General features: G+C 57.2%; 1 protein-coding gene across 11 annotated transcripts in view; it reads right to left on the bottom strand.

Annotated features, from left to right (window-relative positions):
• The window catches only part of PITPNM2 (phosphatidylinositol transfer protein membrane associated 2), a 122542-nt gene that overhangs the window by 60117 nt on the left and 41018 nt on the right, over positions 1-21407 (bottom strand). The window contains exon 1 of one of the 11 annotated variants that reach the window (XM_058656927.1): positions 4443-4600. The exons of 9 other annotated variants lie outside the window; for them this stretch is intronic. The gene's annotated coding sequence lies outside the window, so the exon portion shown is untranslated. Of the gene's footprint in view, positions 1-2046; positions 2069-4442; positions 4601-21407 lie in introns of those variants that run through there. One more of the 11 variants, XM_058656929.1, reaches the window with a different exon arrangement.

Below are 21407 nucleotides of genomic sequence, written 5' to 3'. Positions count from 1 at the left end.
TCTAGAAGCTGGGCTTCTGCCCCTAACTTTAATGACAGATGCTGTTCTGAGAGTTGCCGGCCAGGGTCAGAGCTGGGTGGCAGAGCTTCCCAGGCTGCGTGAGGCAGTGTCCAGCACCACGATTCCTTCCCTGAACCTCTGAGCAGCTGTGGGATTAAAGGAAGAGGCCACTCACCCATTGCCTGAAAGCCAGCCAGCACAGGGACGATTCCCAAGGAGGGAGTTCCCACACTGTCGCTGGCTGCAGCCAGCGGCAGCCGGGGCTCCCACCCTTCCAAGTTGATCTTACACTCTCTGCAGTTCCACACGATGCGTTTTTAAAGTCGCCGTGATGTGCAATTACACTCCGGAGCATCCACCAGGAAGGACACAGGCGGGGGAGGGGAGCCCCAGAGAAAGCGCTTAGGATCTGGCGGGGTGCAGGAGCTTGCCTCAGTCCTCCTCGGGCCCTCCTTCTCACCAGCTGACAAATTGTGCCCCTGGGACTGCCCTGGGAGTATACAGAGGTCCCCAGAGTGCAGGGACCCCTGCTTGCCTCCCATTGGGCTGAGAGCAGAGCTGGGCATGCAGGGCTGCCACGCGAGGGCTGCCCCTTTAAGGCGTCACATCAGATTTCCCATTCGCAGGCAAACCCAAACCAAATCTAACCGAACACGCTGCCTTCACCACCCACCGCTCGGCTGGCAAACCCATCAGAATCCACAGGCAGCCAACCAGAAGCCAGTCGCAGGGAACGTCGTGGAGACTGCACACAGCCCAGATGCCAGGGGGTCTGCGTGAGCATGCAGACTCCAGACACAGCCGTGCGCAGACACATAACCTTCCTCCCTGCCCTGCCCAGCAGGACCCACTCCAAGGGGAGCCCCCAAGAACTCAGGGACTCCAGGGGTGATGAGTAAGCGTGAGCTCGAGGATGCCTGGCCACACAGGAGACAGCTCTGCCGCTGGCAGCCTTCGAGGCCCCGGCTCCATTATTACAGCAATCTGTTGGGGTAGAAGCCTCAAACAGCAGGCAGAGACCAGTGGGCTGCCTGCACGGTGGGCTTCCTCAGCGCCGCCCCAAGTGCTGGGTTCTGTTGCCTCATGATCTGGCCCTCACCTCGCCTCAAGCCCGCCGCACCTCAGTGGTCAGCCCTGGCGCTGCTACCTCTCTCAGGGTTGAGTCCAGATTCCCTGATAACTGTGTCGAACTTTGCGACTCCCCTGAGTCAGATGGGGATACGGGTGTATGCTTTCTATTTCAAGATCAGACAGAGCTGATGCTCAGACATCCTCCGAGCCTGGGGCTTCTAAGAATGAGGTGCTAAATCCGGTCTCTGGCCCTCACTTTCCATCAACATGGGAGACACTCTTGTTGACAACCAGAGGTTCTTTTTCCATGAGCCGCCTGCACAGGAAGCAGAAGTGATGAGGGGAACTGCCTGCTTGGGGCAGGGAACGGAGTCTGCCTCCCAGGCTGGGCTGCTCCCCACCCAACCAACTCCCTCCAGGAAAGCCTTTGAGGAGACACGCGAATGCCAGTGTAAGGGATGGAGAATGATCAGCCCTGTGGGCAGCTACAGACTCCTGCACCACATTGCCCTGGGATGGTGAAACATCCCCGCCGTGGGATTGTGGGCTCGCCAGAGCCAGCCAGCCTGTGGCCAGCAGTCACCGTCCTGTCCAGGGTGCACGTGCATGTCTCTACATTCCCTCCACGCTCCTTAGTCCAACCTCAGTCTGGGAGAATGGACTGACTATTCATGCTCTGGAGCAACCCCAGCCAAGAAAGCACAAGACTAAAAACAAAATGCAGACGCGAGCCAGCCATGTCCCCGAGCTGAGAGCTACTCACGGCCTGCCTGCACAGAACCCCCGCCACACACCCACTCTGTCCTGCTCTCTGGAGCCCTGAGCAAGTGCGCCCCACCAGGCCTCGGCCTCCCTCTCTACCTCCACCCTGGCTCCACCGAGACACTGCCGGAAGCCTGCGTGACCAGATGGCGCAGCCTTGCTAAGAAACCCATCTGAAGGCTGTGAAATGTTTCAGAAGGAGCAGAAAATTACCTTTCAGGATGCAATGGGAGGTGAGGGGAGAAGGGGAACCGCTCGCCGCAGGAGCCCCCTCCCTGCAGCTCTGTCCGGCACCCCATGCTGCTGCCTCAGGGAGCCCCGCCTGGCCCGTGGCTCTCCCCGCGGCCCATGCCTGGAGACAGGAGGATGCCCGGGCCGGTGGATGGAGCAGCCACGACCAGGCAGAGATTACGGAGGCAGGGAGGAAGGCAGGCCGGGGAGGGAGGGGTGAGAGCAGAGAGGGAGGGCGGGAAGGAGGGAGAATTGATTCTCTCCCCTCCACTGGGACCACTGAGCTAAGTTGCCATGGAGAAAGGGGAGCCGCTGGCAGAGCCCGAGGCGGGTGGAGGAGCCATATGCCAGGGGGAAGGCGGCCGCGGAGAGCCAATCCCACGGTCCTCTCACTGCAGCCTCCCCCGACTGGGCCCCTGGGTCCAGGGCAGCAAGGCCAGAGGGGTACTGGCCTGACCACTGCCAAGCAGAGGTCAGAGGGGCCCTCCTTGGGGCTCAGGGAGCCCCAGCACCCTCGGCCAGGAACCCGGACACACTGGCTCCCGTCACAGCACCAGCCAGAGCCTGAGGTCCAGGGGCCCATGGGACTAAGGAGACCGCAGGTCCCTCGCCCAGACTGGGCAGCACCCTGGTCCCAAATGTCTGCAGACAGTGCCGGGCACCGTTTGCCTCCCTGCTTCTCCAAAATCAATGGCCAAACTCTGAGTCACATCTCACTTCTGGAAAGGTGGGGATGGAGCTGCCTACCCACAGGAGGGTCCTGCTAGTTCAGGGCCGCCCACCCAGGAGGCAGCACAGAGGTAGGCTGTGGGGGTTCTGTGCTCCCAGGATCCCCACACGGCACTGTGTCTCCAGCTCTCTGCTGCCGGCCTGGCCACTGTGCGGGGCCCAGCCCTGGGACTGCCCTCTTGTGACCTGCCTCAAGCTCACTCCGCAGGGTCGGCGAGAGCATGCAGCCAGGTTCTCCTCTTGGAAGTCACAGAACCAGGGCAAGCCTGGTCGCTTTATCTGGGTTTCCTTTTCATTGTTACAAACAGGGAAATGAGGAACACTGCTTCTACCAGCCCTGCTCTTCTGGGCAGCGAGACACAGGGCTGGGGAAAAGCTCTTGGTGCACCTCAGGGACCGTGGTCTCCTTAGGGGGCTGGCAGCATGGCAGGGGGCAGCAGCAACTAGGGTCCCAACTCTCCTTGCTGTGCTGCAGCCTGAAGCCAACAGCGGAGGCCAAGACGCCTGGAGCACCTGGCAGGTCTGTCACCCAAGGCGCAGGGTTTTAGCGGAGGATACCCAGGCTCGGGCCAGGGCCGAGGGGGTCCTGAGGAACGTCTGCCTTCTGCTGTTTCCTCTCACTTCTTTCACTGTGGTAAAAGCGGAGATGTGCCGTTGTAGAGTACACATTTCGGAGCTGTTAAGCCCTTCCACAGTGAGCTGCTGCCGCACGTGCGTGTGGTTCCCGAGTGGGAGGAGACCCTGCTCACCTGCAGTCACAGCCCACCCTCCAGCCTCCAGTCCAACGGGCACCCAGGGGTGTCTCTCCACAGAGCAGTTCCTGCTGGACCTCGTGCGTCAGCAGAGCCACACAGGGAGCAGCATCTGGCGTGAGGATCCAAGTGTGCAGGAGCGCACTGCTCCCCTTCAGGGCGATGGCTGCTCTGCCACAGGGCACTGCACAGCTCACCACATTCTGCTCGCTGTCGCTCAGCAGCAGCCATGTGGGAGGGGGTGTACTTAGGACACAAGTCATCAAAGCCCCATGAGTGCCCTGGAGTCTCTCTGAGGGATTTTGGTTTGTAAGGGGGCAGGCCCCAGAGAGCCACAACTAAAGCTACTGCACCACCTTGCCGTCCCACTAAAGCAGAGCTGCTGGAAACTCCATCGGGCCCAAGGTGTGGCTAATGTGAACAGGAAAGGAAACTGTCCAAGGTGGAGGCTACATGAGTCCCCCGGGGCAGCTGGGCACCCACATCAAGTGAATCCGGTGAAGCCATCAGGCACCGCTGGCTGCTTGACTGGCAAGTCATTGCACCAGGAGTTTCAACGCCTTCATTCTCAAAAAGGTGTGACACTCTCTCCTAGGGATAGTATTTCCAAAGTTGAGACTAAGGACGATGGGTTCGCTTTGCAGTCAGGGATGTACATCACCACTCACTGCTGGTCTCAGCACCCAAGGTGTAGCTAATGTGAACAGGGAAGGAAACTGTCCAGGGAGTCACTTCAACTCACAGTTAAACTTAACTAGTCACTGGGGACTAACGGAGTGACTCCAAGCCCAGAGGATGTGGCAAGTATGGGATGACACCTGGCCCAGGCCCTCGAGCCAGCTCCTGGGTCCTCATCCACCACCTCCTCTCCACACCTGTCCCCACCTTCCCACATACCCTGCTGGATGAAGGCGGAGGGGCAGACTTCTGTCCATATCCAGGCCCAAAGGCTTGTCTAAAATGACAAAGGCTGAGTCATTGGGCTCCCCGGAGACCAAACGGATGCCAGCTGGGGAGTGGGCTCGGCCGACTCCATAATGACACAGCCGTCTCTGCTCTGCCCTGTTCTAGAACCACTCCCTCGGCTGCTGTTTCCCCTGGCGACCCCTGAAGTCATTCTTGGAATCTCTGACTGGGCTGTAGGACTAGAACAGATCCCTTTTCCCCTAATGTAAAGCAGGGACCCCTGGGGGACTTTGCAGAGGCTCCTTAGTTGTAGGCCGATGCTCAGGGAGGCCTGCCCATACCTAGAAGCTGCTCTTGAGATGGGTGTCGCACCAGGGGTGGGAACTGAAATTCAGAGGGACTCCAGCCCAGTCTTACACTGCAAATTCAGGAGCCTGGTGATGGAGCAGTGTCTGCAGCCCAGGCCCATGACCATGGAGCGGCAGCCTGGTCCCACAGGAGCCTCTGGAGAGCTGATTCCCAGAACAGGGATGGGGGCTGAGGCTACAGACAGCCTGCACCCGCCTGGGGGCCTCCCAGTGCCTGAGCCTCATGTCTGGCTGGCAAAGGGCTGTGTGCTTCCCATCCTGGATGGCAGGGCCTGAAAATGCTGCAAGCCTTCCCTTTCCTGTCCCCAACCACTGGCCCCCACCCAAGTGTTGGGTGAGAAGGGATACGAGGCGGCGGAGATGCCAAAAAGCCAGGAAAAATAGAGCACAGCCACAAGGTGCAGTTGGGCTTGGCATCTGGGATCCAACCAAACGCAGATCAGACACATTCAGAGAAGGGAACTGGGCTTGGACAGAGCGAACACGCTCCTTTCTGCCATGACTCCGTGAACCACACACTAAACAACCGTGGCATCAGCGGGAAGGGGCCAATTGATACACGTCACCTCAAGACGACCTACGGTGCACAGGAGGGCCCAGGCTCCAGGAACACACAGTGACACTCGCAGAGGGGCCTCCAGCAGCCTTGGGGGTCAGCCCGAGGACAGAGAGTAACTGTGTGGCGCTGAACGGGGGCCGTGTGCATCCCTGCCAGGAGGAGGGGGATTGGGGAGCAGCTGCTGAAAACAGGCCTACCCCCGCCCTGGGAAGCCTCTGCCTGTGCCCCCTCTGTCCCCCAAGAGAAGGCACACAGGGAGCCTGTCCACCCCCTGAGGGCACAGCCTTCCTGGCTCAAATCCCCACTCCACCCCATTCAGAATGTGGGCCATGGCCCTGTCGAGTCCGGACCCTGGGCAAGCCCTCCCTTTCCCCTTTGGGAGTGTTGCAGGAGGTCTCTGTTCCTTCCCACTGAGGCCTTCCGTGACCGTCCTTGTTCTACAACTCCACCCTGAGGTTGCCTCAGTGCAGCATTTTCTCCTGAGCACCCAGAGACGTCCAGTTTCTCTTCCCTCCAACTGCAGTGAGATACGCAGCACATGACACATGCCATGCCGCCACACTCGTGAGCACAGTGGTTAGTGGTACGGACCACTACCACCATTGTTCACCCCGGAACTTCCTCATCTTTCCAAACTGAAACCCTGCACCTGCTATTCCTTCCCCAGCGCTCGACCCCACGGATCTGATTGCCCCGGAGCCTTGCTGTGGGCCGGGAGCAGGTGGCGTGGATTCGCTCGGGCCCTGTGCGCTCTTTCTGCTCTGCTCCTCCCTGCAGTGGAGGTTCTGGAGGCTGCATTGCCCGGGGTCTAGGGCGATCACCTCCACACAGCAGGCCCTGAGCTGATCGGATGCAGGACAGTCAGGAGACTGATGAGGTCTGCGCCTCTCTGGTCTGAGCTGGAATTATGTCCTCCTCTGCACACCCCCCACAGGGGGCTCACTTCTGCCCCTACTCCACAGCTCCAGACCCTCACTCTGAAGCCTGGACGTCACCAGAGCTGGCAGCATGGCAGCCCCCCGCCCTGCCCCGCCCCACCGCTGTGATGGGGCAGCTCACCATCAGAGAGAAGCCACACATCACGCATAAAGAAGACTCTATGGGTGGACACAAGTCCCCAGCAGTGGGGTTACCATGTGCCTTTCAGCCTTCCAGGGCAGCTGCTGCCACTGCAGCATTGGGCAGTAAACAGAGACAGTGGCCAGCAAAGCTTAGGCCTGCGCCAGAAAGGCATCCTGGCATAGTCCTGCCCTCGGGGTCGGTCTCCCGTAGCCACTTGCCTCACCGTCTCCACAGCCTACTTGCTCTGAGAAACCCCCCTTTACTCACTTATTTCTGAGATGGATGAGCTTGGTGAATCAAGCAGACCCTACCTCAGTGTCCGGCAAGTCTGAGGGGAGCCTCCGGCCCCGTGGTAGGCCCCTTTCCTAACAACCACCTGCTCAGAGTCATGTGCAACTCACACCCGCCAGGCTTGAAGTGCCCCTAGGGAAAAAACAGTCTGCAGAGAGGGCAAATGTCAGCCAGGGTTGACCTCAGGGCTCCTCCCTGCTCCAGAAAAGCAAACGGATCAGGACAGTGAGAAACGGCTGTATCTGGCTCATGGATATGAAAACATCGCACACTGAACGAAGCTGCTTACATCCTTGGTTATTTTTAGGGTGAACCCAGTTGCCTCCCCTTGGAACCGGATGAAGCCCCAGAGGCACGTAGCCCTTTTTCCCAGATAGGGGTCCTGCTCCTGGTTCCTTGGGAACAAGAACTTGAACATGAGGTCTCTGGGATACCCCATCCCTGCTCCCACATTAGGAGGGCACCAAGGTGGGTTGAAGATCTACTGTTGATGTCACAGCCACCCATCTGGGTCCAGAGAGAGCCCCCTTCCCACGACTTTCCCGGGCACCATTACAAGGGAAGAAGGTCCGATCCGCTGCCTCCACCCAGGCCGTGCCCAGTGCACAGGACCGCTCAGCTGACATATTTCTAGAACAAGCAGCAATTAGAGCAGAGTCTCTTTTCCACTCCCCCTCCTCAAAACAGGAATAAATCCGTCCTACCAATTTCCCAGCTAATGATTTCCTCCATTAAATTAAAAAGAAGGAGAAAATGTTTTTTTAAACGGATTACCAGCCCTGTGCTTTCAGAGCCCATGTGACCTGCCAGCTCCTTTTCAGCCCTGATATATCAAAGGTCCTGCATTAATTTTTAATAAATAAGAACGTCATGGTCTAGGAAGTCCCACCTGAGTACCCCTCACCCTCCAACCCCGCAGGCAAGCAGGCCCCTAGGGCCAGTGCTGGGCTCAATAGGGCCAGAGACCACTTGGCAGTCAGTGTACAAGATCCACTTCCCAGACAAGGCAGAAAGGACCGGGCGGTGTGATGCAGCACCCAGGCACACGCCCCGGGACCCTGGGTAGATCCAGAGCTGTGACATGCAACAGTTGGCATCAAATGTGGATTTTTGATTTTGAGGTGTTTCTCTCTGGGAACCCAGGAGGTGAGCAGGCCCGGTGGGGCGGGTGTCAGTTGGTCCCTGTAGCACCCACCCAGCACAGATCGGAGTTGCACACGGTGCAAGCCCCTTATGTGTGGCTACAAAGCCAATCCCCCTCCCACTTGGTGACTTCCAAGACATGACAGTGAGTGAAAGACACAAAGGGCCATTAGGACGCAATGTCCAAGACATGAAAACCTGTGGAGGCAGGGAGGGCAAGAGAGGCAGAGGGTACTGAGCAGGCACAGAGCTTTTTGTCGGTGATGACAGAACATTTTGGAAGTGCATGGGGTGACAGTTACACAATGTTGTATTTGTTGTCACTGAACTGTACACTGAGTGAGGGCTAAATTTCACGTATGTGTAATTTAGCACAATTTTTTCAACACAACAACAAGAAGAAAAACATAGCCTACTTTCCCAAATGCTCTATGAAGCTAGAGGAGAGCCAACAATTTGTGCAGTGACTGGGGTGGGGGCCCGCTTACGTCTGCCCGGCTGGACTAAGCTCGGGCCGGGGCCGGGGTGGGGGGGCGGGAAGCTTCCAGGTGTCCTCACAGCAGGTGGGCATGACAGGGTCCTTCAAAAAGAGGCCGCTGGTGTGAGCATCACCAAGCCAGGAGCCCCAAGCCATGACAGCCCCACGAAGGGCAAGCATGGCTGAAAAGGCAGTGTGGAGGCCCCCCTCCTCCCCAGCACACACCTTAAGGCCCCTGCACTTGCCGAGCCCCCTCCCCAGAAATTATATAACTTGCTTCCTAACTTTGTGCAGGTTTTGAAAGTCACAAGAGAGGTCTCATCTATTGGTTCACTCCCCACAAATGCTTACAACAGCTGACTGGGGCCAGGCTGAAGCTGGGAGCCAGGAATTCGGCCCAGATCTCCTGTGTGGGGAGCAAGAACCTGCCTATTTGAACTGTCACCACTGCCTCCCAGGGCCTGCATTAGCAGGAAGTCAGGAGCGGAGCTAGCCACGGAACCCAGGCACCCCAACGTGGGACGCAGCTGTGCTTGCACTGGGCCAAGTGCCTGTCCATAATGAGATCCTCCCTGGCCAGCCACAGGCAGAAAGACGCAGGGCCCAGGGAGGGCAGCCATGGGCAGGAAACAAGACCAGCAGCCCTGATGTCCATGTGCGGCCAGCTCCTTCGGCTATTCCTGGCTGGAAAGGAGCAGTTCCCAGGAGGGCGCTCAGGTCCTGGCCCTGCTGTTTACCAGCTCGAGGGCCTTGGGAAGGGCCTTCGTCCCCGCAGTCCCGTCTTCTCTTCCACAAGATGGAGATGTAAATAGTACTCATCTCTCGGGCCTTTTCAGGGACTGTGCGAGATGACGCATTTGCAGCATTTAGCGCACAGCTGCGACATGGTCAGAGGCTGCACCACGGGAACAGTCAGTGGGTGCTCATCTCCCAGACACGCAAGAACATTCCTTCCAAGAGGGCCAGGGCAGCCAGCCCAGAATGCTTGGAGGACATGTACCACGGAGCACTCCAGGCCAGCCAGGAGGGCCACTGCTCATAGCACGTGCATAAGTTCTTTGGTTCCCATTTCTTGCATAGAAGGGAATTGAAGCACAGAGGGGTCTGTAACTTGTCCCCAGCTTGCTACAAGGCCAGCAGGTGGTAGAGTCCTCTGGCTCCAGCCAACTGCTGTTCCACAGGCTGTCTCCAGGGAAGTGTAACTGCCGAAGAGAGGTGGGAGGCACAGAGGAGCCTGGAGCCAGAACAGGCAAAGCACGCAGGCACAGCCCCGGGCGCTTCTGCTGGCCTGACACTGGACCACGTGGGCCTCAGGGCTCCTGGGGAAAGGTCTGGAAGCAGGTCCCCTGGGCAAATCCACAGGATGGCTGGGCCCCGCCTAGTTGGTCTCGAGGGTCTCCAAGGCCAGGCCTGAGATCTTCATGCTTAGTTCCTCAGTCCAGATGGTTTTGGTCAACACCCGAGCATACAATTAACTCCCTCAGAACCAGGTTAGGGTGTCCTGTGTCCTGGCTTACACATCCTTGGGGCTCAGAATAGGAGTGGAGGCTGGACACGGACGACCTGCGCCCTGGCCAGCTGAGCCTCTAACTCCACCATTAACTACTACCTTTCCCCTCCATTTAAGTTCCTTCTCTCTTCTTAGAGATTTATTTATTTTACTTGATATTCGGAGTTACACAGAGAGGAAGAGGGAGACACAGGGAGAGAAAACATTTGCTGGCCAACTCCCCAAATGGTCTCAAGAGTTGGAGCTCGGCTGATCTGAAGCTGGAAGCCAGGAGTTTCTTCCAGTCTCCTATGTGGGTGCAGGGACTCAAGGACCTAGGCCATTAGCAGGGAGCTGGATTGGAACTGGAGCCACCAGGACTCGAATTGGCACCTCTATGGGATGCTGGAGCCACAGGAAGAATCTTAGCCTACCATACCACCGACTTGGTCATTCGGTTCCCTGCTGTTTGTCACTCTTGAGGAACACATTTCAACCTTGGGTCTCATCACCTGTTATCTCCACTTGTATAGACACTGCACGACTCACTTCCTAAGCTTATTCAGGTTTCTGCAGAAGCCCTTCCTGACCATCCCCCCTAACACCGTCCCTCCACACTCTATCTGTTCCCTTCACATGTTTATTTCTCTTCCTGTCATTTGCAGGCATCAGTTAATTGAACAAGGAGTTTCATTTAGTTCACTGCTGAGCCCAGGATGCTGGCAGCAGTGCCTGTGTGCTGTTGAGCAACGGCTGATGGCCGGAGAGGCAGGAGGGTTTGGCCAAAGGAGGGCAGTAATTGAGGGTGGGATGAGGGCGGCTCCTGGGGAGTGCGGAAGGAGGAAATGGAGCTCCAGCAAACAAACATGAAATAAAGAGGTCATCAGAGATTTTCTCTGCCAAAAAAATAAGTAAATAAAAAAGTAAAAAATAATAAATTCCCAGGCACACCTAGCTGTACATGTGGTTCTAACAACTCTGAGGACGTTTAGAGGGAAATGTTACTCTCCGTGTGAGAAGACAAGTCTTCCGGATGGCGTTCGAGCAGGCCTTGAAGTAGGATCCAGGCACGGTTTCGGAGCTGTGGCAGCAAGAAGGCGGAGTGCCTTGGGGCAGCGGCCATGCTGTGCCTCCCTTGCACTCACAGCCTGTCCTTCGGCCAAGCCTGCCCCTGCAGGCTGGACCCCCTGGGTAAGCCCACCAGGAGCAGCTCCTCAGCGTTGCCTGCTATCGGCTCGACTGTGCCCAGGTCGGCCTTCCCCGCTAACTCATAACCCAGCGTGCGGACATCCTGATTCATTTTGGTATCTCCAGTGCCTCAACCCATAGCAGGTATTCAAAACAATGGTTGAGGAAATGAGCAGTACACATAGCAGAGACAGCTGCCTGTTTACTTAACAGAAGCTTCTGGGTGTAGCTGCTGCAGTCATGCAAACCCTGGCACCAGCCAGGCAGCAACCAACAGGCATCCTCCTGGGCCCCAGGTGCGCCTCGGGCACCAGAGTGCCACAGACTTGGCTTCCTAATACGAGCCAATCGCCAGAGCCAGGACAACCCCTCCCATGACACAAGGCTGATGGGAAGGCTTGAGGTGCCTCGAGGCTCTGAGATCTACTGTTTGCTGTTGACTTCCCCTGGAATAGCTCAGCCACTGGGATCCCACTAGGGGCACCGGGTGAGAACAGGGGGCAGGGGATTCTGAACAGCTGAGCTGCAGGGAGAGGTGACGCCACCTGGAGGAGGACCAGAACAGGACCCCCCACACATACTGGGACAGTAAAGGTCTTGGGCATCCCTGCTTCACCCCCAACCTTAGTCACATGTACAGACCGAAGCAGGAAAACCTTGCGGCCATCTTTTGCTGCAGGAACAGACCAAGCCTGTTTCCCCTCCCATCCAGCAACCCTCTTCCAGCCCTCAAACTCGGGCCAAAGGTTCTGTGGGTTCTGGATGTGGAGGTTGAGTGCCAGCCACCAAGGCCTGCAGATCCGAGGGCAAAAATGGAGTTACAAAAGCATTTTGGTGCAAAAAGTTTGTTAAATCCATGCCTATGAGGGGCCTTCGAAAATTTCACAGGGCGGGTGGTATCATGGCACAATAAGCTGACCCTCTGCCTCCAGTGTTTGTATCCCATATGGGCGCAAGTTCAAGTCCCTGCTGCTCCACCTCTGATTCAGCTCCCTGCTGACATGCCTGCAAAGGCAGTGGAGGGTGGTCCAAGTTCTTGGACCCATACTCCCACGTGGGAGACTTGGAGGAGGTTCCAGGCTCCTGGCTTTGGACTGGCCTAGCTCTGACCACTGTAGTAATTTGGGGAGTGAACCAGCAGGTGGGGGTTCTCTCTGTATAACTGCCTTTCAGATAAAAGTAAACAAGTCTTTAAACAATAGAAAAGTTCATGGGGCCAGCACCGTGGCTCAACATGCTAATCTTCTACCTTCAAGCACCGGCATCTCATATGGATGCTCATTTGTGTCCTGGCTGTCCCACTTCTAATTCACCTCCCTGCTTGTGGCCTGGAAAGCACCAAGGATGGCCCAGGTGCTTGGATTCATGTACCTACATGGGAGACTCCGATGAGGCTCCTAGCTTCTGGCTTCAGTTCAACTTAGCTCTGGGGAGTGATTCAGTGGATAGATATTTTTGTCTCTTCTTCTCTCTGTGAATCTGCCTTTCCAGTAAAAGTAAATAAATAAAGGATATCCACAGATATCCCATATCTGAGTGCGTGTTCGAGTCCTAGCTGCTCCGCTACCAACCCAGCTTCCTGCTAATGCATGTGTCTTATGGAAAATTTATGCATGGGTTTCAAAATTTTTCACACCAAAAATAAGCATTAAACACACACACACACACACACACGTATACATTTAAAAAAAAGAGAGAGAAAGACACATCTTCCATCCACTGGCTCATTCCCCAAATGTTCACAACAGCCAGGGCTGGGCTGGGCCAACATCAGGAGTCAGGAACTCCAGGCGAGTCTTCCAGGTGGGTGGTTGAGATTCAAGTCTTGGGGCTGTTCTCTGTGGCTGTGCCAGGTGTTAGCAGGGAGCTAGACTGGAAACAGAGCAGCCGGGGGAACTGGCACTCAGAAGCGGGTGGTAGAGCACCAAGGGGCAGCTGAGCCCCAATGGCACCGCACTGTCATTCCCTAATTTATCTTTTAATTCTGTTTTTCCCATGAACTTTTAAAAAGTTTATTTGTATGAATCAGATCCAAGCAATGGGCTTCTCTATCGCCCACAGGAAGGCAGAGAACCTGGTCTGCAGAAGCGGAAGGAAGCTGCCACTGACGGAGCACTGTGGGACAGGGTAGGGCCTGGCAGGTGGTGCTAGCCCAGGGCCATGGCCCGGAAGTGACCTGGGGCTGCAGTCATTGGAGGGTGCCGCTGGGGTTGGAGGGGCCACGCCAGAAGCAGCTTCCTTCTGTGACTGACTGGCAGGAGGTCTGCTCAGTTCCTTGTGATGCTTCCAGACCTTTCCAGAGAGCTGCTTGATCGTCTTTATGAGGTGGTGTGTGGCTTCCCAAGTGCAAGGGCCAAGAGAAAAAACAGCAGACGCCACACTGACTTATGTAAAATGGGGCTTCGACGCCAAGCACCGTCGCTGGTAGCATCCTGTGGAATGTAGAGGTCATCCCTATTCAGTGTGGAGGGCACAGCTCCGAGGTCTGACTCAGGGGGCCCAGAGATCAACGCCACCCTGGAGCCATCTCCACAGGCAGCTGCTGGTGCTCCTGCTCCCAGCTCTCTCTGGGACATCTCCATCCATCTTGGACAGGCCTTTCCTGTTCCCTTTCAGATGTCATCACTGAAGTGTGAGAGGGGACCCCACTCACCTCAGGCCAGCCCTGCCCAGCCAGCTCTCAGCATCCTCTGAGCAGGTGGGTCCGAGCCCAGGCTGGCTATGACCTGCCCAATTAGTGCATCTTCTGACACTTCCTCATCTCCCAAGCAAGGTTACCACATCACAGACTTCCTGGTGCTGAGCACGTATAAGTGATGTGACAGAAGTACCCAGCCCAGGGCTCTGTTCACAGCCAACAATGGCGGCCATTCAACAACCTTATGAAACTCTTCGGGGAACTTGGTTGGGGCCCATGCAGACCTGAGCCTAGAGCCCGGCTTCCCTGGGGCCCAGAGCAGTGCTGATGCTGACCTGGGAGGGGGAGGCTGCTGGTGTCCAGGAGACGGACGCCTTGCGGTGGGGCCACTCACAAGGTCACCCTCTCGCTGCCAGGGCCAGGGCGCAGGGCTGCCAGTGGCCTCACAGAAACAGCAGGGAGTGTCCCCTCTCTCTCGCTTCTGTCACTCGCCCCCTCCTGAGGTGCCTGGCTTCGCGGCAGGATGGCATCCTGAGGCCACTTCATTAGGAGGCCCCTCGCTGACTCACAGCCGCAGATACCACTTCACGGGGTGTGCAATTTACAGCCACTCAGAGGCGTGGGACGCAGGTGACAAACACATTGGCCTCTCCAGCTGCCACAGCCGCCTGGTCTTGCAGTCAAACATGACCGAGGTTTGGCAGTTGCCCCTACTTCGTTTTCATCATCACAGATGAGAAAAAGCTGTGGTCAAGTACATAAATCTAACCTTTCCACAGAGGGCGCCACAGTTCTGGATGCCACGAACTCCTCCCTGGAATGGGCTGTGCAACAGAGACAAAAGTCGGTGCTGCTGCCCACCCCCTGGCCCAGTCTAGCTTCCGGGGTGCCTTGTATTGGTGACACTCGGATCCCTGTTGGCCTTACTGGTTCCGATGGGGAGGTCCTGGCCTTTGGGGCTCATCCCCACCAACCTGAAGTTCCCATACAGATGATGGGTCTTGCTCTTGGGATCACCTCTTGCGTAGAAAAGACATGGCCTAGGGGCGCCGGAACCTCTCATCTGTTAACCAGCCATGGGATCCCACCCAGCATGCCCTGAGCGCTCACCTGCCTTGCAAGGCTGAGCGGAGGGGGAAACTGGAAGAAGTGCACAGAGGTTATGGCCCAAGTCCCAGCTACATGTCCTCTGGCTGTGTGTTTTGGAACCCACAGGCTCACTGGGGTAGGGGAGGGTCCCATGGAGGGTCCCCAGCATCTCTGCTTATGCACTGAGGTGGTGAGGAAGGAAGCTACAGACTTTCTCCCGCCACCTTGGCTGCAAGCTTTGGGCCTGAGACCAGCTGTGGCTCTGGAGAATGGAGAGGGGCCGTCCCTTTTAATAAAAGGATTCCACTCCCAGCCAAGTGTGGCCACACACCGCAGCCTTACTCATCCCTGCTGGAAAGGGCGAAGTAATTAGAGTGAGAGTGAAGAAATGCTTAACTGGCTCCCACCCTGGGCTGCTATGGCCAACCCAGCTCCACTCTTGAGTGGCTTTCCGGGTCACTGGGCTTGGCTCCTCCAGAGCTTTTGTCTGGTCCTCTGGGCAGGTACAGCAGAGACACCAGCTTGCAGCCCCACCCTCTTCACACCCACCTCCAGCAGAGCTACATCCCTCCACCATGTCAAGGCGAAGCTGTCATCTATTGTGCTTAGCATCTGCCCTGGGGCTTTGGAGGAAGGCTGCTAACGGGAGGTCTGAACTGGATCCCCTCCCCTTCCTGGACCCTCCACCTCCCTCTCTCCCTCCCTTGTGAACAATGGATCAAACAACAGACCTTGGGTGTCATTTCCTCGCTCAACTTCTCACCCTGGTCCCCAGCAGCCCTTCCGGAAAGCTCCGTTTCTGTTGTTTATGTGCCCCTACTAAGCTGCCCCTATTCCAATTTAGGATTGTGTGCAAGCTGCAGAATCTCCCTTTGAAAATGTGCTGTCATCAGCAGATGCGTAGAGGAACAAACCGTGGCCTACCCCTACGATGCAAGCATTGGAGTTCTGACACACGCTACAGCACAACTAGATCTGAGAAGGAGTGACAGACGCCAGATGCGGAGGTCACACGGTGCATAACTTCATTTATATCACACACCCAGGGCGTGCAAATCCACAGAGAAGGAAAGAAGATGTGTGGCTGCCTGGGGTAGGGGGTGGTGTCTATGGGTTCCCTTCAGGATGATGAAAATGTTCTAAAACTGACTGAGGTTGTGGTCGCACAACTCCGTGAACAGACTAAATGCTGCTGAGTGATGCACTCTGAGTGAATGGCACAGATACAAGCCATTTCAGGTACGCTGCTAACAGTCGCCCAATAGAATCCGCAGAGGACTGGTTGCCGGGGCCCTGGCGCACACGGGAACCCTTGGGTGCTGGAGCCCCTTGCGGGAAGTAGCATGTATTTGCCAAGAGCCAACGTTCATCCTCGTGTAGGCTTCAAGTCACCCCCGGTTACCTGTGACACCTAATACAACGCCTGCACACCACTCTCATGGATTCACGCAATGTACAGCAAATTCAAGTTCTGCTTTTCAGGACTTTTTCTAAGTGTTTCTCAATTGTGGTTGGCTTGAGCTATAACATGTGGAACCATGTATAAAAACCAACAGTATTCTAACACAAAAGCAAACAAACCTGAATGATGGTCCTTAACGCACACAACATGGCGGCCGGAGGAGTCTCTATGGCGCGGGCGCCCCCTCTGGCCCCAACTTCTCCCCCACCCTGCCCCGCCTTAAGCAGATTTGCAACTCACATTCGTTTCCCTGAAGTAGCAACTCTAGGTGGGTGCTGGACAGGAGAGCAAGGTGAAGGCACAGTTCCCTGCGAGCCCCACACCGATGCAGACATGCCACGATCTGGTTCATGTCTCCTAACCTCCAAGCCCGAGGTGGAAAGCAGCACCTACACTGCCTGGCTCTCACCTCGGCCAACAGCAGCAGCCCTGGGGCAGGAGTGCACCGTGGATGACCCCACGGATCTCCTGGACTGGACAACGTTGGTGAGATAGGGCTTAGGCAGGGCTTGGCAGGAGCAGCTCTGGGACTAGACTTCACCTCAGGGACAAATCCCGGACGAGATTCCGGCAGAGACCACAGCTGCCCTGGGTGGACCAAGTGGACACTGGCATCATCCAACATCCAGCTGCCAGCAGGCCACAGCAACCGCGCAGTCTCACTGCTATGGGAGTGGCGAGCTGGGCCAACTGAGGGTGGCGGGGACTCATTCTGAAGTACTTATCTCACCGAAGTCTCACCTTCCTGACTGATTTAAAGGAGCTAAGATAGTCAGGGGATGGAGCAGAAGCGACCTGGGGGTTTGCTGCAGGCAAGAGGCCAAACTAGGCCTTCGGAGAGGGCTTCCTAGCAAGGTCCTCACCTGGCTGGCCCTGGGCTGAGCCTGCTGAGGCCTGGCTGCCTCTCACACTTGTCCCCTGATGCATGTGGCTCAGGCACAGTGACACAGTGCAGATATTACCCGCTCCGTCCCTCGAAGGCCAGCCAAAGCCCCGTGGGCATCCAGCAGGCCAGGAATGCAGGAAGTCAGTAACCCCTAGAGCAATGACTACCTCCAACCTCCGTCTGCACAGGAAGTACCATGGCCCAGGCAGGAGTGGTGTGGGATGCTACCACAGCCTTGCCTTCGTAGAGGCCCCAGTCTGGGTCCTGGCGGGGCACTGCAGTGACGGGATGGGCGGGCCTGCACACCTGTTCTGAGCAACCCAAGGACCGGTTTCTCCTCTGTATCCCAGAGAGAACAGGCTTTGCCAGTGCCTGGCCCAGAAAGGACTGGAAAGAGGAACAGAAGGTTCCCAAAGCCTCCCCCAACACCAGCCGTCAGACACCCCTCAAGTGTATGCTGACAGAGCCAAGAAACCCACACCATACCCAGGACCTACAGTGCAGGAGTTCCCGGCAGAGGAAACCGGGTCCTCAGGGACTCGTTCAAGGTTATCCGGCTGGTTCCTGACTTCTGACCAGAGACCGTTTCTTGCCGCTGCCCTCAGCTGTCACACACCCATGGAAGAGCTGTGCATGTACGTATGGGGGGAGTGAGTCACTGCTGTAGAGAGAGGCACCCCACAAAAGTGAAGGGCAGAGCCAGGCAGGTGGTGGCTAAAGGACCTTTAGCATTCACAGCCTTCCTGAGCCTCGATCTTCCCTGCTGTCACCATCTGCTCCAGAGGGTAGCTGACCGGGCCAATGATGCCACCCGTGGTAGCTAACCCAGCCTGGGCTTAATTCAGCCCACCCAGTGAGGCCACTGCTGTGTGATGTCTATTCTGGGGTCTCAGTGGGTCACACCACCTTGTCCAAGGCCATGGAGCCCAGATCTGCTGGATTCCAAGACAGAAACTTGACTTGAGCACTGAGCTATCTCCCTAGCCACAGGAGCCAGCTGCAGACATTAGCGCTGCCCAGCCAAGACGGTACAAGCGGAAGAAGCAGCTGCAAGACAAAGCGAGGTTTGCCCAGGAGGAACCGTTGTGGCCTGTGAGTCCATCACAGGGGGCAGCGAGCATGGCAGGACAGCAGCCCAGGCCAGCACCATGAGGTTCCTACCTAGCTCTGAGGCGAACAGAAATGCCTCCCACAGGTTCCAGGGCAGGCTTCAGGGATCAGGGCAGGCTCTGTCTGCGCCCCCCCATTCACCCCTTTGCGGATCAGCTTCTCTATGTGATAAACAGAGGCCTGGACTGGAGATGGCCTTTGGAGGTGTCGGCTCTGACCGTCCCAGGCTGCGAAGAGGTGGACCGTGCTGTTCCCTGCCATGTCGCCCCTGCCCCACAGGGCAAGATGGCAGCTGACACCCTGTCCCTGCTCTCCTCATCCTGTCCATCAGCTCACATCCACAGAACCAGCTCCCAGTCCAGCAACAGCATTGGGTTGAGGATCTGGGAGCTGCGTCCAGGGCCTGGGTAGCTTGGCGGGACCAGGGAGCCAGGCCAGGCTGGTCTCCGGGGAGGCAGCTATCTCTACTCCAGACCCAGGCTACTGGCAGGGCCATGCTTGCTGGACAAAAGTCACCCTTTGGTGACAAGGACAGCTGAGCAAATTGGGCCCAAACAGCCTCGTGCCCAGCTGGGCCCCTCGCCAGCCCTTGCCGATGATGCCTGTGCTGTCACCTTCAGAAGCAATGTCTTTTGGGTGTGCACCCACATGTGCACATCCTCATTTAACGGGCTCAGTGGAAAGCCAAAAAAAAAAAAAATCTTTTAGGTGTTCAACAAAGCAAAGCGTTGTGCTGCTGCCAGCAGCCTGCCCTTCCTCCCCGCCCCCGCCCCGTCACCCACACCGAGCTGGATGAAGCTTTTTCTAACACACACATCAGTGCGTGTGCACCCTCTGATGAAAGCCCTTCAACGCCCCCCTTGGATTTCAAGATGAAATCAAAACTTAACTGGCACATTGAGGCCCCCCACCTCGCCCTGCCCTTAGCACGGCCTGTCTCCTACACAGGAGTTGGTGGCGCCGTCCTGCCTTGGTGCCCTCTGCCTCTCTCTAGTTCGCAACCAACCCTAGCTCTGTGCAGGGCACTCTCATCATGCCCATCAGCCTCTGAGGATCCCCCTGGGAGCGCCTCATCCCTCCACACTGCTTCCACAGGGCTTGGCCGATGCCACCTGCCCGTGGCTCCGTCGCCCTGGTGGCTCACAGGTTCCTCACACCAGAGAAGTCAGGGAGGGCTTAATTCACCTTTGCAGCACTTGGCTCAGGGTCCATGAGGGACTCCAGGAGCTAAAGTGGCTTTGTGGTTGCCTAGGTCCACTGAGGCCGGTAGATGCTGCGAACGCCGGAGGACGGCCCACTGCCTATCTGCCATCAGTGACATGCCGGCATCAGCCAGTGTTTGTGTGGTCACTAGTGTCACTCCCTGCGGTGCCTGACTCACGTGGCCACCAATGTCATCACAGGAGGGCAGTGGGCTCACAGACGCCACTCCCATGGCGACTGCAAAGCCACAATGTCGGACTCACGGTGAGCTGCCAGGAGGAGCCTTGCTACCTTTCTGACTTCTCTGCTGTTCCAAGAAGAGTGTCCCCTGGGGACACAGTCTGCTCTCTGCCCGACACCAGCCCCAGAGATCTATCTGCTTCTAGTCGAGAGGAAGCAGTGGGAAGATGGGGACTGGGTGGGAATGGAGGAGAGAAAACACAGAACCAAGCACCAAGGTGCACAAAAGGGGCAGAGAGGTGGGGGAGAGCCAGCCTCGCGCCCTGGGCTTCTAGAATCCTCCCTGGCAGCTCCAGCCTGGTGGGAGGTCCCAGAACTGACTGGACCTGGAAACAGAAGGGAATCCCAGAGGAGAATACCAGCTGAGGCTTGTGAACACCTAGGGGCCACTTGGCAGGACCACAGGTCCCAGGCGTGAGAACCTTCTAGACCCAGTTCCTTTTATTCAGCTGCACTGGTGTATTCTCAACCACAGTGAGGCCTAAGGAAGCCAGGGGTCTGCAAAGGGGGAACTGGGGGACACTGGAGGGCCTTTCTCTCTATGTGGCTGCCTGGGGCGACCCTGTTACATCCCTTCAGCGAAGAACTGCAGGCTGTGCCTCCTCCGCTCCCCTCGGTGGGCCCCAACCCACCCACCATGTACGAGAGTGTGCTTGGACAGGGACGGCTAAAGAGGCGTGTCTTCCCGAGCCCACGCACGCTGGGCAGTGGTGCTGCGCGGCTGGGGAGGTGTGCCAGCAGTTTATTTATAACCCAGTCCTTGTCCGCACACGCCAGTGCTGCCTGCCTGCCTGCCTGCCACTGGGGCTTTGCAATCCGTGTCTATATTTATCGCCTGAAGCCGTTGGGATAATGGCAAGGCCAGAAATAGCTTTGGAGACGTTCACGTGAAGCTGACAGGCAGGTCCCCAGCTCCCAGCCTGACCTCGCCCCAACATCTGCCGCTGGACAGTGGGTAATGGGGAGCAGCTGGACAGGGCTGGGGAAGCGGCTGCAGCCAGATGGGAACAGCACAATCGCTCTTCTCTGCCGGCCCTCTGTGGCGATGCAGGGGACACGTCCAGAACAATGCATCGCAGCCGGAGGGCCGCGGGGAGACCAGAGGCATCCAAACCGTTCTTGGTACAGGCCATGCAAGGAGTACAGCCAGCCACGGAGAGTGAAAGGTAGCGCCCAGGCTTCCAGGAGCCAGGTTACCCTCCCTGCCCTCCTGCATTCACACCCAGCCACCTCCTGCTGCCAGGGAGGGAGGGTGGACAAAGCAGGGTCAGTTGGGCTGGCCAGGGAGAAGCAAGACCACCAGGGCGTGAGGACCATTTGCCTCCTCTTCAGTTTCAGGGTCCACCCACAAATTCACCAAGGACGTCCTGGCCGGAAGGGTCATGGCCTGCTGAGCAGGTGGAGTCCCGCTCAGGCCCCAGCAGAGCCATCAGCTGGGGTGCAGTGAGCCAGGATAGGGGGTCAAGCTTCCTCAGACTTGATGTTCAAAGCGGCAAAGTGCAGAAGCTGACTACATGAGGAGCTCCCCTTCCCTCCTAGTGGGAAACGGCTCAATCCACAGGCCCTGAGGAACGCTCTCAGAAGGGGGTGGGACAGGCTTGTTGGGGAGCAGGAGGATGCAGCACTGTGAGGCGGGGCAGCAGGTGTCAGGCACCCTGCGCCCAGAGGTGCCACCACAGGATGGGAGAGACACCTGTATGTAGACAGAGGGTGGCCGAGAGTAGCATATACATGCCACGCAGCCCAAAAG

The sequence above is a fragment of the Ochotona princeps genome, chromosome 29 (genome assembly GCF_030435755.1).
Source record: "Ochotona princeps isolate mOchPri1 chromosome 29, mOchPri1.hap1, whole genome shotgun sequence".
NCBI lineage: Eukaryota > Metazoa > Chordata > Mammalia > Lagomorpha > Ochotonidae > Ochotona > Ochotona princeps.
This window is presented reverse-complemented; position numbering and strand designations above follow the sequence as displayed.